This window comes from Danio rerio, chromosome 4, assembly GCF_052040795.2.
Source record: "Danio rerio strain M-AB ecotype USA chromosome 4, GRCz13ab, whole genome shotgun sequence".
In the NCBI taxonomy this organism is placed as follows: domain Eukaryota; kingdom Metazoa; phylum Chordata; class Actinopteri; order Cypriniformes; family Danionidae; genus Danio; species Danio rerio.
The window spans coordinates 40,260,403-40,276,069 of record NC_141024.2 but is presented as its reverse complement, the minus strand read 5'-3'; the positions used below and the strand labels follow the sequence as shown (position 1 = coordinate 40,276,069).

Below are 15,667 nucleotides of genomic sequence, written 5' to 3'. Positions count from 1 at the left end.
ATCTGTTATGAGATATTAGCAGTCTATTTTTATCTAACAAATCATTAATAAATAAAATGCCTTTATTGTACCAGTCACTTTTAAACAATGATTTTCTGTTAATAGTAACAGCCCTTTTATTTCAAAGAGTGGATTTATGAGGGGAAAATTATGGGTAAATATAATTTTCCAAAAAAGTAGTTCTTGCTAATGAAAATTAGACAGCGTCAAAGGAAGTTTTGAACAATCATAATCATATCTTAATACAAATTCAAGGCCACCATTTTTTAAAACAAATTATTTTGGATATGATACCATATTGAATAAGGCTTAGCTAAACACTCTTTCAATCATTTAACTCTAAAAGTGCCAAGAAGACATTCAAAATCGATTGCTTTCAAACCTCCATATTCATACTCTTTGATCATATGATTCTTACGTAAATAATGTGATTTATTTTTCCAAATAAATTTAAATAATATTGAATTAATAGATTTAACTATTTTGGGAGGAGTATATAAAGGATAAGTTAAATATATAATTTTAGATAATCCCAGTCAAAAGAATTGAACCCAATATGGAAAGGTCTCTAGCTAGCCAACGATTTAGGGATTTTTCCATCCCTTAAATTTTAATATTAAAATTTGCACATTCTCTATAAACAGAATTATTGAAATCGGTAACTCCCAAGTATTTAACTTCCTCTTTTACCAGAATACCCTCTAACTCTCTTAAAGTACAATTCTGAATAGTTAATATTCCACATTTTCTTAGGTTTAAGGTAAATTCAGAAGCTTTAGGAAACAGAAATTTTGACAAGAGCTAAAGGGAGCACCTCCCTTTTTTAAGAATTAATAGAGTGTCATCAGCAAACTGACTTAAACTAAAAGTCCTACCAGGTATATCAATACCTAAAGTGTACTCTGAATTTTTAAAATATAATGACATAAGTTCAACAGCTATATTAAAAAGAAAAGGTGAGATGGGACATCCTTGATGGATTCCTCTTTTGATGTAAACTCTAGGAGATGATCCTGAATTCAGAGATGTACTACTGAATATATCAGTATAGAACATGGAAATTACCCTACAAAAGCTCGGACCAAACCCAAAAGTTTCTAAAGATTTTCTAAAGACAAAAAAGGATGCTCAAGGGTATCAAATGACTTGAAAAAGTCTAGAAATAGAAATAAACTTGTCTGAGGAATTAAATACCTATAATTGAGCATATCAAGTATCAGTCTGATATGATTGTGAATACTTCTCCCTTTAATGAAAGCTGATTGTGTTTCATTAATTATCTCGCCTAAACCTTTTTTGAGTCTATTGGTAAATACATGAGAGAGCAATTTAAAATCCTTGGACAAAAGAGTTATGGGTCTCTAATTGTCTAAAAATAATTGGTCTTTGCTTGGCTTTGGAACTAAATGATTAATCCCTGCTTCATAGAAGTTGATAGTTCTCTTTCTCTTTACATTCCTTAAGTGCTTCAAAAACTAAAAATTTCATCTCTGGCCGAAAATGTTTATAAAACTCAACTGTAATTTTGTCTATACCTGGGGATTTTCCATTGGACATTTTAAAAAATAGAAACATCAAGTTAAGAGATAACAATGTCAGATTCCATCATTTCACGGAAGCTGTCATCTAATAGGATCTTTATCTTTTGAAAAGGAAAATAAAAAAGTCACAATCACTCTCATTAAATTTTGATTCATATAATAATATGAATAGATGTGATCATCAATCAAAGTTTTCTCTTCACTTACATTGTTATTTATGCTAAGTTTATTAATAGTTTTTGAAGCTTGCCTATGCTTTACTAAATTAAAAAAAATATATATGAAGAATTTTTCTCCCCCTCCTCCATTTCACTCTAAATTGTAAAGATCCTTTAGCTTTTTCTGTATAATAGTAATCTAACTCTGATGGCAAAATACGAAGTTCATTTTGTTCTATATCTCCAAGAAAATCTTTATCACCAAGGTCATTTAATCTAGATAAAACTGTTAACTGTCTTTTTTTTCTAACAGAGGAAAACAATAGCTCATTACAGCAGAGTCATTTTTAACCTGATTTATTTTTAATTTGAGAAAAGCATGTGGCAAAAGAAAAAGAAAACCAAGCGGCAAATAGGGAGAAAAGCATTTGCCAAATGCTTATTTAAAAAGCTGTTTAAAATGTGTTTTGTGATTTATTAATACAATTTTTACTGTTTGATTAATCAGCCTTTAAAACATGAAATAAATAAAAATACAGTAATAAAAGTGTCTATTTATTTATACATTTAAAATGTTTTTGTAATGCATTGTTTTATTGCCTAATTAAATGACTTTTAACCATCTGGGGTCTGAGGGTGTTTTGAGGCTCTGGAGAAGTTTTGACATGCACTGACATTTGTGTTGTTTTCAGTATCTTAAAAACTTTTTAATGGCTAATGTGTGATAACACTGTAAACAGCACAAGTTGGTTTACAATAATACCTAAGCAGCATGTTTGTATGTGTTTGTGTTTTTGAGAAAGAAACGTTTATGCGTGGTTAGTGAAAAACTAAAATTTTGAAATCCCTGAAACAAGGCCGTGAAACACACAGAGAACATTTGTGCACAAGACTTTTGAGAACTGGATCTGGTAGTCTAGTGTTTTTGCTTCAAAATGATGTGAGAATCATCTTGTTCACTTACTCACAGAAAACAATACTATGAATTAAAATTTCTAAGTCACTTTCTGTGTGAAAATAGTTTATGCGAGAAGGCGTGAAATATCATTACTATGCAGTGAGTAACACCAGAGAAGACAAAGACCTGCATAATGAGCCATCAGACAGGTATGTGACTAAGAGTTTCAAGAAAGAATCTGAGAAAAAATAAGTTTATTTATATATTTTTATTTTTATATTGTGTTTATTTTTATATTATTTTTATATTGTGCTTCTTCACCCGTGTAGCATGCCATCGTTCAAACAAAATAAGTAACTATAATAAAGCTTGTCGTTTGATGCCATGTCTCGGGGAGCGTTTACATTATCACCTGGCTGGCTTACCTCAGTTCATTTCCATATGAAATGCGCCTTCACTGCGGGCGGGATCACGTTCGCTGTAATGAGGCGACAGGAGAATCAGTACCTGCCCTTACTTTTATACGAATTACTTGAAAGATTATTTGTTTTCGACTTATATTGGTTAATGCAAAAGTAGACATATCAAGCTTTCTTTAGAAACATTTCACATGTTTCTTTGTCGAGTATTTGCTGAGATTCAGTTCATTTTAATGACGTGTTTTTCCTGACACAGTCTACTGTTGCGCGCTCCTCATGCAGGCTGTTTGTAATGTCAAAGCTTCGTGGGCCTGGTCGCAATAACTCTAATGAGCTCAGACTGAGAAGCTAGACATAGCGTTGCTTTCATACTGATTACTTTATCAAACAATATTTGTTTTCAACATGCATAGCTGCGTTTAAAAGTAGACACTTCAAGCTTTATAAAGATATGTGTCTCGTGTCTGGGTGTATTGTTTTCGCGGAGTTTCAGCGCATTTTGCTGACACGTTTCTAAAAACAGTTCACGGAGAGAGAAAAGACAGAATGCCTACACTGTTTATTATCCTTGATTTGCAAAAGCACACACATTTGTTTTTGTTGTGAGTGTACACATTTAAAAGTAGACACCTAACAGATTCGATTGATGTATTGATCTTATCTGTACGATCAAAACTGAAAGTGAAATTTAGGTTCATTTCAGCTCAATGAGGTAAAAACTTGTCAGAACGCGTATACGCTGTCTTCGACCACAGGGGGTTAAAAACACAATTTAAACATATCTATTTATTTGTCCATTTAAATTGTGATTTATGTATATACATTTTTATGCTGGGCGAAGCAGTGGCGCAGTAGGTAGTGCTGTCGCCTCACAGCAAGAAGGTCGCTGGTTCAAGCCTCGGTTCAGTTGGTGTTGCTGTGTGGAGTTTGCATGTTCTCCCTGCATTCACGTGGGTTTCCTTAGGGTGCTCCAGTTTCCACCACAGTCCAAAGACCTGTGGTACAGGTGAATTGGATAGGCTTGTGTGTGTGTGTGTGTGTGTGTGTGTGTGTGTGTGTGTGTGTGTGTGTGTGTGTGTGTGTGTGTGTGTGTGTGTGTGTGTGTGTGTGTGTGTGTGTGTGTGTGTGTGTGTGTGTGTGTGTGTGTGTGTGTGTGTGTGTGTGTGTGTGTGTGTGTGTGTGTGTGTGTGTGTGTGTGTGTGTGTGTGTGTGTGTGTGTGTTCGTTCCAGACATGGATTGCGGCTGAAAGGGCATCCGCTGTGTAAAAACTTGCTTGATAAGCTGGAAGAGTAGCAACATAAAACAGGAATTGTAGCAACAGGAATTGCATTGGCCAGGAATGGGACCCAGGTCTCCCACGTGGCAGGCAAGAATTCTACCACTGAACCACCAATGCTGATATGCTCATACTGCTGTCCTAGTGGGGTGTGATTGCTGCAAGGCTGATACCCAGAGCTGGAAGAGCAGCTACACAAAACAGGAATTGCATTGGCTGGGAACCGGGCCCAGGTCTCCCACGTGGGAGGCAAGAACTCTACCACTGGACCACCAATGCTGATATGCTTATACTGCAGCCCCAGTGGGGTGTGATTGCTGCAACGCTGTTACCCAGAGCTGGAAGAGTAGCAACACAAAACAGGATTTGTAATGGACGAGAATCGGACTACGGTCTTCCGCGTGGCAGGGTGAGAAATCTACCACTGAACAACCAATGCTGATATGTTTAAGCTGCAGCCCTAGTGGGGTGTGATTGCTGCAAGGCTGATACCCAGAGCTGGAAGAGTAGCAACACAAAACAGGAATTGCATTGACCGGGAATCGGACCCGGGTCTCCCGCGTGGCAGGCAAGAATTCTACCACTGAACCACCAATGCTGATAAGCTTATGCTACAGCCCTAGTGGGGTGTGATTGCTGCAAGGCTGTTACCCAGAGCTGGAAGAGTAGCAACACAAAACAGGAAAAGCATTGGGTGGGAATTGGACCCGGGTCTCGCGTGTAGCAGACAAGGTTCCTACCACTGAACCACCAATGCTGACCTATGTTGTTCCTTGCCTTTGTATTGTGTGAGTGCTAAAGGGCCGTCAACCAGAGCTGAAAAAGGAGCCACACAAAACTGCATTTGTATTAGCCAGGAATCGACTCAAGGTCTCCCGCGTTGCAGGCGAGATTTCTACCACTGAACCAGCAATGATGATATGCTTATACTCCAGCCCTAGTGGGTTGTGATTGCTGCAAGGCTGTTACCCAGAAATGGAAGAGTAGCAACACAAAAGCATTGGCCGGGAATCGGACCCGGGTCTCCCGCGTGGCAGGCGAGAATTCTACCACTGAACCACCAATGCTGATATGCTTACACTGCAGCCCTAGTAGGGTGTGATTACTGCAAGGCTGTTACCCAGAGCTGGAAGAGTAGCTACACAAAACAGGAATTGTAATGGATGGGAATCGGACCATGGTCTTCTGAGTGGCAGGCAAGCAATCTACCACTGAACCAACAAAGCTGACTTGCTTATACTACAGCCCTAGTGTGGTGTGATTGATGCAAGGCTGTTACCCAGAGCTGGAAGAGTAGCAACACAAAACAGGAATTGCATTGGCCGGGAAACAGACCTGGGTCTCCCGCGTGGCAGGCAAGAATTCTACCACTAAACGACCAACGCTGATCTATGTTGTTTCTTGCCTTTATGTTGTGTGAGTGCTAAAAGGCCATCAACCAGAGCTGAAACAGGAGCCACTCAAAAATGCACATGTTTTAGCCGGGAATCGACTCTATGTCTCCTATGTGGCAGGCGAGCATTCTACCACTGAACCACCAATGCTGATATGCTTATTCTGCAGCTCTAGTGGGTTGTGATTGCTGGAAGGCTGTTACCCAGAGCTGGAAGAGTAACAACACAAAACAGGAATTGGAACGGACGGGAATTGGACCAGGGTCTTCCGCGTGGCAGGCGAGAAATCTACCACTGAACCGCCAACGCTGATATGGTTATTCTGCAGCCCTAGTGGGGTGTAATTGATGCAAGGCTGTTTTTCCAGAGCTGGAAGAGTAGCAACACAAAACCACACTCGCATTGTCCGGGAATCGGACCTGGGTCTCCCGCATGGCAGATGAGAATTCTACCACTGAACCACCAATGCTGATATGCTTATACTGGATCCCTATTGGGGTGTGATTGCTGCAAGGCTGTTACCCAGAGCTGGAAGAGTAGCAACACAAAACAGGAAATGCATTGGCCAGGAATCGGACCCGGGTCTCCCGCGTGGCAGGCAAGAATTCTTCCACTGAACCACCAATGCTAACCGATGTTGTGTTTTGCCTTTTTGTTGTGTGAGTGCTAAAAGGCTGTCAACCAGAGCTGGAAGAGTAGCTACACAAAACAGGAATTGCATTGGCCGGGAATAAAACCCAGGTGTCCCACGCGGCAGGTGAGAATTCTACCACTGAACCACCTATGCTGACCGAAGTTGTTTTTTTGGCTTTGTGTTGTGTGAGTACTTAAAGGCTGTCAACCAGAGCTGAAAAAGGAGCCACACAAAACCACACTTGTATTAGCTGTGAATTGACTCTTGGTCTACTCTGTGGCAGGCGAGGATTCTGCCACTGAGCCATCAATGCCTACCGATATAGTTTTTTGCCTTTGTAGTGTGTGAGTGCTAAAAGGCCGTCAAACAGAGCTGAAAAAGGAGCCACAAAAGAACGCACTTGTATTAGCCAGGAATCGACTCTAGGCCCACCGCGTGGCAGGTGAGAATTTTACCACTGAACCACCAATGCTGATATGGTTTTACTAGAGCCCTAGTGGGGTGTGATTGCTGCAAGGCTGATATCCAGAGCTGGAAGAGTAGCAACACAAAACAAGATTTTCATTGGCCGGGAATTGGACTCGGGTCTCCCGCGTGGCAGGCGAGAACTCTACCACTGAGCCACCAATGCTGACCCATGTTCTTCCCTGCCTTTGTGTTGTGTGAGGGCTAAAAAGACGTCAACCAGAGCTGAAACAGGAGCCACACAAAACCACGCTTGTATTAGTCGGGAATCGACTCAAGGTCTCCCGTGTAGCAGGCGAGAATTCTACCACTGAACCACCAATACTGATATGCTTTATTGCGCCCCTAGTGGGGTGTGATTGCTGCAAGGCTGTTACCCAGAGCTGGAAGAGTAGTAATACAAAACACGAACTGCATTGGCTGGGAATCGGACCCGGGTCTCCCTCTTCGCAGGCGAGAATTCTACCACTGAACCACCAATGCTGAAATGCTTATTCTGCAGCCCTAGTGGGGTGCGATTGATGCAAGGCTGTTACCCAGAGCTGGAAGAGTAGCTACACAAAACAGGAATTGTAATGGATGGGAATCGGACCAGGGTCTTCTGTGTGGCAGGCAAGAAATCTACCACTGAACCACCAATGCTGATAAGCTTTTACTGCAGCCCTAGTGGGGTGTGATTGCTGCAAGGCTGATACTCAGAGCTAGAAGAGTAGCAACACAAAACAAGAATTGCATTGACCAGTAATCGGACGCAGGTCTCCCGCGTGGCAGGCGAGAATTCTACCACTGAACCACCAATGCTGATATGCTTATGCTACAGCCCTAGTGGGGTGTGACTGCTGCAAGGGTGTTACCCAGAGCTGGAAGAGTAGCAACACAAAACAGGAAATGCATTGGCTGGGAATTGGACCCGGGTCTCGCGCGTGGCAGGCAAGGTTTCCACCACTGAACCACCAATGCTGACCCATGTTCTTCCTTGCCTTTGTGTTGTGTGAGTGCTAAAAGGCCGTCAACCAGAGCTGAAAAAGTAGCCACACAAAACTGCATTGTTATTAGCCAGGAATCGACTCAAGGTCTCCCACGTGGCAGGCGAGATTTCTACCACTGAACCAGCAATGCTGATATGCTTATACTGCAGCCGTAGTGGGTTGTGATTGCTGCAAGGCTGTTACCCAGAGATGGAAGAGTAGCAACACAAAACAGGAATTGCATTGGCCGGGATTCGGACCCGGGTCTCCCGCGTGGCGGGCGAGAATTCTACCACTGAACCACCAATGCTGACCCATGTTCTTCCTTGCCTTTGTGTTGTGTGAGTGCTAAAAGGCCGTCAACCAGAGCTGAAAAAGGAGCCACACAAAACTGCATTTGTATTAGCCAGGAAGCGACTCAAGGTCTACCGCGTGGCAGGTGAGAATTCTACAACTAATCCACCAATGCTGATATGGTTTTACTGCAGCCCTAGTGGGTTGTGATTGCTGCAAGGCTGTTACCCAGTGCTGGAAGAGTAGCAACCAAAATCAGAAGGTGCATTGGCCGGGAAACGGACCTGGGTCTCCCGCGTGGCAGGCAAGAATTCTACCACTGAACGACCAATGCTGACCCATGTTGTTTCTTTGCCTTTATGTTGTGTGAGTGCTAAAAGGCCGTCAACCAGAGCTGAAAAAGGAGCCACACAAAAATGCATTTGTATTAGCCAGGAATCGACTCAAGGTCTCCCGCGTGGCAGGCGAGATTTCTACCACTGAACCAGCAATGCTGATATGCTTATATTGCAGCCCTAGTGGGTTGTGATTGCTGCAAGGCTGTTACCCAGAGCTGGAAGAGTAGCAACACAAAATAGGAACTGTAATGGACGGGAATCTGACCAGGGTCTTTCACAAGGGAGGCGAGAAATCTACCACTGAACCACCAATGCTGATATGCTTGTACTGCAGCCCTAGTGGGGTGTGATTGCTGCAAGGCTGTTACCCAGAGCTGGAAGAGCAGCAACACAAAACAGGAATTGCATTGGCCGGGAATCGGACCCGGGTCTCCCTCGTCGCAGGCGAGAATTCTACCACTGAACCACCTATGCTGACCGATGTTGTTTTTTGGCTTTGTGTTGTGTAAGTGCTAAAAGGCAGTCAACCAGTGCTGAAAAAGGAGCCACACAAAATCGCACTTGTATTAGCCGAGAATCGATTCTAGGTTTACCATGTGGCAGGCGAGAATTCTACCACTGAACCACCAATGCTGATAAGCTTTTACTGCAGCCCTAGTGGGGTGTAATTGCTGCAAGGCTGTTACCCAGAGCTGGAAGAGTAGCAACACAAAAAAGGAATTGCATTGGCTGGGAATCAGACACGGGTCTCCGGCATGGCAGGTGAGAATTCTACCACTGAACCACCAATGCTGATATGCTTATGGTGCTGCCCTAACGGGGTGTGATTGCTGCAAGGCTGTTACCAAGAGCTGGAAGAGTAGCAACACAAGAGAGGAATTGCATTGGACAGAAATCGGCCTCGGGTCGCCCGCAAGGCAGGCAAGAATTCTACCACTGAACCACTAATGCTGACCCATGTTCTTCCTTGCCTTTGTGTTGTGTGAGTGCTTAAAGGCCTTCAACCAGAGCTGGAAGAGGAGCCACACAAAACAGCAATTGCATTAGCAGGGAATCGAACCCAGGTCTCCCACATGGCAGGCAAGATTTCTACCAAAACCACCAATGTTGATATGGTTATGCTACTGCCCTAGTGGGGTGTGATAGCTGCAAGGCTGTTAGCCTTCCAGCTGGAACAGTAGCAACACAAAACAAGAATTGCATTGGTCGGGAATCAGACCCGGGTCTCCTGCATGGCAGGCGAGAATTCTACCACTGAACCACCAATACTGACCAATGTTGTTTCTTGCCTTTGTGTTGTGTGGCTGCCACAAGGCTGTTACTTGCAGCTGGAAGAGTAGCAACACAAACGAGCAACTGCATTGGCCGGGAATCGGACCTGGGTTTCCCGCCTGGCAGGGGAGAATTCTACCACTGAGCCTCCAATCCTGAAACACATGTTCTCCTGCTGAAGGATTCGGATTTCTGCTTTCCAATCTGTCTCATCATGGACCAACGTTTATCCTTTTTTCATCATCTTGTTACTTATGATTTTTTTTTATTAAATATAATTATATGATCATTTGAATGAGTATTTACTGTGAAATGATTTTAATTAATGAATAAGTTAAAACATTGCTTAATATAAGAATGTTCAGTGCATTTGCCTGTCTCTTTATAACTTTTTTCAGAAGCCACCAAACTAGGTCAGAGGTCACAGAGACCTTAAGTGGAACTGAGGGCTGAGGACTGGAATCAAATGTCTCTATTGTTATTTCTATGAGTTAATACTATCTAAAATGTCTAAAGTGATTTTGCTGTTTTTACGGTTAATTATTTTAAAGTGATTCTACTTTTTATTCAAGATAGACTTTGTATAGTAAGATTATAACTGCCTGAATGTAGATTATACAAATTTTTAACCAGTTTTGATAAAGATGGCTGAGAGTACACTCAGCCTTGAATAAGAAACAGATTATACTTTAGGTGTGTGTGTGTGTTCTATTTGATTGTTGATCCGTTTCACAGGTCTGGAGTCAGCTTCAATCAGTCTAAGGGATGTCTGACATTTATGCATAAAGGTGCAGCAGGTGATTATCTTCAGAAACAATTTTTGTTCTGGTTGAAAGTCTCTTCATAGTCCAATAGTAATGATTATAGTAAATTATCTAAATGTGTTTATATGTATTTTTTTATCCTGGGTAAAGCATAAACCTAAAAAAATGTTCATCCAATTAAATAGAGTCGGACTATAATCTCCCATAATTCCGATAAGCAGGTCAGGCTGTCTGTCAGCAAATGTAGATTCGGACTTCTGCGCATCTGTTCACGCAGATACGCCATTAGCGTGTGTGCTTTTATATTAACTTTGGTCATTTTTGAACAATGATAGCCTTCCTATACTGTTTATCGCTACACTGAATATTCACTCTGAAATAGCATGTAAGTGTGGTTAAGTAATAAATGTAATTCCTGCATGGCGCTGGCACTAACTAACTGGCAAATGACATGAACTAGTGGGGTTGTCTGTCTGCTGTTGTGACGCGGTGCGCGCGTTCGCGATTTCAGGGGGTGTGGCTTTAAATCACAGTCCCTCGCCGCCGTCCAAAGATAATATGCTAAGCGGTTAGCATTTTGGCAGATCACCTACTGCACCTTTAAGATATTGTTCAGAATATACGCACAAACCCCACAGGGAAATTCACCTAGTCTATCTGTGTTTTAACCAATCAGGCTATAACACCTATATGTATGACGCAGTTAATGACGTTATGTGAGAGTATAATTGTTATTGATTGGTGATTGTAAGCAGAGCGGCCTAGGAACTCATTGCGAGAGTTGAAGCTGGTTTCAGCTGATGAAACTGCAAACTATCTTCTGTAAACTTGATTTATTTATTTAAATCTCTGACTCTGGCTCTTTTTTATATACCTGACTGGTCATTCTTTGGGTTAAACTGTATACTATCCCTACAGTTTTGATGGACGCGTGGCACTTGTTTACTGGTGACACCATTGATCAATCAACAAAAAGAAATGTAGAAAGATTTAAAATATTATAGACTAGGGATGGTCTGTGGAGTAGTGGGTAGTAACGGAAAGCTGTTGGGTTCTCATTCAGACGTGAATGAAAGGCAAAATTTTGTGGTAGCTTTGTGTGGAATCCCCTTGTGAGCTGGTGCATTTTGCGGTACACCTATAACGATAGTAATAAGTATAACAGTAGTTGAGGGGTGTACCTCCTCCACCCAGAGTTAAGTACTCAGTGACGGGTGTGTAAGAGGCTTTTAGGACATTCTCGGGGATAAAACTTGGACTGGTTTTTATTTAGTAGTGGACTAAATTAACCCGAGATTGTAATTAGTTCCACCACTGCTATCTTGCTGTTTCACAGACAAAAGGGCCCGAATCCTAAGAATAGAGTAGGTCAGATTATTAGAGAAAGAAATAGTTAAATAAATAAATAAATTCTTAAATAACATCTTAATCGGTATCCATTAGATAGTAGTGGCCACAAAAGTCAGACAAGAAACCTAGAAATATTAGGGCGAGGTTGATTGATCAATGATGCACCAGGAGCAATCCCGAAAAAAATATGACCCTAACTGGATTGGACCGATCTGGACAGTATCCACATCTTGGGATGGTTTGCAGATTAATCAAGCAAAAGCTAAGCGCTGTTAGTAAGATTTCATTCTCAATTTCTTGTTGCTTTTGGTGTTAAACTCTGATATAAAAAGAAACAGATGAGAGCAGAATGCAGTAAATGGCTCAGCTAAGCTCTTAGGTTTAAAATGATTTTAGAACCGATTTTAAGATAAAAAATGCCTTTGGCAATTAATTGTCAATGAAAAGCTAAAATCTAAATATTGAGTGTCTAGTAGCCAAAAACTAAGCACAGAAACTGACAGTAACATTATGGGAGTAAAGAATAGCGTATGTTTTGTCTTAGAAGATAAGATTCTGTGTGAGTGCACTGCTATCTTGATTTAGCCCTCACCATGACTTTTGACTTTTGGCTGTAAAAGTAACAGAGACATGTCTGTATAAAAAATGTGCCATGTAAGTCTGTGCAAACAAGCAGCTTTATGGTTGGATTTAAATATTTTTAGTAATATATAAGTAACATAAATGGGGGTTGAAATAATACTTTGATGGATGCAGTTAACCCCTGAAAGATCTAAAACTGTTGTTGACTGTAACAGCATTACTTTGAAAAAGCATGTCAACTCTGTTTTATATGTTTTAGGACGGGCTTGAGTAAAAGATTACAATAAAATTATGTTATTGAAGTTAATGTTATGTTTAATGTATGTTTAAATTGAGTAAACATACATTAACAGTTCTGGATTGCTCAAAACTCTCTTTCTCTCTCATTAGATATCAGCTATGAGCTGCTATCTGCCTGTTCCATGACAACTGATAATCACAGTGTTCAGTTGGAAATGACATTATGTCAGAGTATAATTGTTATTGATTGGTGATTGTAAGCAGAGCAGCCTAGGAACTTATTGCGAGTGTTGAAGCTGGCTTCTGATGATGAAACTGCAAACTATCTTAGGTAAACTTGATTTATTTATTTATTTGAATCTCTGACTCTAGCTCTTCTTCATCTATCAGACTGGTCATTCTTTGGGTTAAACTGTAAACTATCCCAACAGCTAAAACCCTGCTCATGCACCATTTGGAATCGTAAAAAACCTTTTGTCTTTTCTCCTTTCTATCCTAGAGCCATGTTCCCACTTGTATCCCGTGCTTTACAGAGCTTTGGCCCTGTCAGTGCTAGGCACACTGATTGATGCAGTAGGTCACCAAGTTTATGGACGGGGGGAAATTAGAGTGTCAGGATAGCCTATGGCAAAGTCCAACTAAAGCAAGGGCTTTGGAAGTGCATTAGCACAACAAAACAAACGATCAGAGCATCCCACATTCGTTTTCACCATGCATGTAGACTTTCCAGTTGACCCAGCAGCACCTCCCACGATTTGCTAAATCCATCCTCATGCACCATTTGGAATCGTGAAAAGCCTTTTGTCTTTTTTCATTTCTGTACTTTTACCCACGCACTGAAAAAGCAAAATGGAGTGCTTCACGGATTTGCGTGTCATCCTTTCGCAGGGGCCATGCTAATCGTCTCTGTATCGATCCAATTTTAGTATATGTGCCACCGTAGCGAGCACAGATCAGCGGGCAGGCTCAGGGCATATGTACGCCTCGAGTCCCAGCAATGTTCCTCCAGGGTGGTGGGAACCGGAGAGCCATGTTCCCACTTGTATGCCGTGCACTACAGAGCTTTGGCCCTGTCAGTGCTAGGCACACTGATTGATGCAGTAGGTCACCAAGTTTATGGACAGGGGGAAATTAGAGTGTCAGGATAGCCTATGGCAAAGTCCCACTAAAGCAAGGGCTTTGGAAGTGCATTAGCACAACAAAACAAACGATCAAAGCATCCCACATTCGTTTTCACCATGCATGTAGACTTTCCAGTTGACCCAGCAGCACCTCCCACGATTTGCTAAACCCATCCTCATGCACCATTTGGAATCGTGAAAAGCCTTTTGTCTTTTTTCATTTCTGTACTTTTACCCACGCACTAAAACAGCAATATGGATCGCTTCACGGATTTGCGTGTCATCCTTTCGCAGGGACCATGCTAATCTTCTCTGTATCAATCCAATTTTAGTATATGTGCCACCGCAGTGAGCACTCAGGCTCAGGGCATATGTACGCCTCGAGTCCCAGCAATGTTCCTCCAAGGTGGTGGGACCTGGAGAGCCATGTTCCCACTTGTATGCCGTGCACTACAGAGCTTTGGCCCTGTCAGTGCTAGGCACACTGATTGATGCAGTAGGTCACCAAGTTTATGGACAGGGGGAAATTAGAGTGTCAGGATAGCCTATGGCAAAGTCCCAGTAAAGCAAGGGCTTTGGAAGTGCATTGGTTGCACAACAAAGCAAACGATCAAAGCATCCCACATTCGTTTTCACCATGCATGTAGACTTTCCAGTTGACCCAGCAGCACCTCCCACGATTTGCTAAACCCATCCTCATGCACCATTTGGAATCGTGAAAAGCCTTTTGTCTTTTTTCATTTCTGTACTTTTACCCACGCACTAAAACAGCAATATGGAGCGCTTCACGGATTTGCGTGTCATCCTTTCGCAGGGGCCATGCTAATCTTCTCTGTATCGATCCAATTTTAGTATATGTGCCACCGTAGCGAGCACGGACGAGTGGACAGGCTCAGGGCATATGTACGCCTCGAGTCCCAGCAATGTTCCTCCAAGGTGGTGGGACCCGGAGAGCCATGTTCCCACTTGTATGCCGTGCACTACAGAGCTTTGGCCCTGTCAGTGCTAGGCACACTGATTGATGCAGTAGGTCACCAAGTTTATGGACAGGGGGAAATTAGAGTGTCAGGATAGCCTATGGCAAAGTCCCAGTAAAGCAAGGGCTTTGGAAGTGCATTGGTTGCACAACAAAGCAAACGATCAAAGCATCCCACATTCGTTTTCACCATGCATGTAGACCAGGGGTGGCCAACCCTGTTCCTGGAGAGCCGCCTTCCTGCAGATTTCAGTTGCAACCCTTATTAAACACACCTGCCTGTAATTATCACGTGGTGTTCAGGTCCTAATTAATTGGTTCAGGTGTGTTTGATATGGGTAGCAAATGAAATCTGCAGGAATGCGGCTCTCCAGGAACAGGGTTGGCCACCCCTGATGTAGACTTTCCAGTTGACCCAGCAGCACCTCCCACGATTTGCTAAACCCATCCTCATGCACCATTTGGAATCGTGAAAAGCCTTTTGTCTTTTTTCATTTCTGTACTTTTACCCACGCACTAAAACAGCAATATGGAGCGCTTCACGGATTTGCGTGTCATCCTTTCGCAGGGGCCATGCTAATCTTCTCTGTATCGATCCAATTTTAGTATATGTGCCACCGTAGCGAGCACGGACGAGTGGACAGGCTCAGGGCATATGTACGCCTCGAGTCCCAGCAATGTTCCTCCAAGGTGGTGGGACCCGGAGAGCCATGTTCCCACTTGTATGCCGTGCACTACAGAGCTTTGGCCCTGTCAGTGCTAGGCACACTGATTGATGCAGTAGGTCACCAAGTTTATGGACAGGGGGAAATTAGAGTGTCAGGATAGCCTATGGCAAAGTCCCACTGAAGCAAGGGCTTTGGAAGTGCATTAGCACAACAAAACAAACGATCAAAGCATCCCACATTCGTTTTCACCATGCATGTAGACTTTCCAGTTGACCCAGCAGCACCTCCCACGATTTGCTAAACCCATC

The 15,667-nt window shown here is 42.4% G+C and overlaps 6 non-coding genes and 1 pseudogene across 7 annotated transcripts in view; all 7 read right to left on the bottom strand.

The window, feature by feature from the left end:
- LOC148680587 (uncharacterized) overlaps positions 1-15,667 on the bottom strand; it is a 232,162-nt pseudogene that overhangs the window by 101,612 nt on the left and 114,883 nt on the right. The window lies entirely within an intron of this gene.
- trnag-gcc (transfer RNA glycine (anticodon GCC)) lies at positions 5,290-5,360 on the bottom strand. Its single transcript has one exon. It is a non-coding gene; the product is annotated as a tRNA-Gly (tRNA).
- trnar-gcg (transfer RNA arginine (anticodon GCG)) lies at positions 7,199-7,269 on the bottom strand. Its single transcript has one exon. It is a non-coding gene; the product is annotated as a tRNA-Arg (tRNA).
- On the bottom strand, positions 13,438-13,544 carry LOC137495005 (U6 spliceosomal RNA). Its single transcript, XR_015485099.1, has one exon. It is a non-coding gene; the product is annotated as a U6 spliceosomal RNA (small nuclear RNA).
- Positions 13,965-14,071, bottom strand: LOC137495051 (U6 spliceosomal RNA). Its single transcript, XR_015485138.2, has one exon. It is a non-coding gene; the product is annotated as a U6 spliceosomal RNA (small nuclear RNA).
- Positions 14,485-14,591, bottom strand: LOC137494869 (U6 spliceosomal RNA). Its single transcript, XR_015484859.2, has one exon. It is a non-coding gene; the product is annotated as a U6 spliceosomal RNA (small nuclear RNA).
- On the bottom strand, positions 15,215-15,321 carry LOC141382045 (U6 spliceosomal RNA). Its single transcript, XR_015485003.2, has one exon. It is a non-coding gene; the product is annotated as a U6 spliceosomal RNA (small nuclear RNA).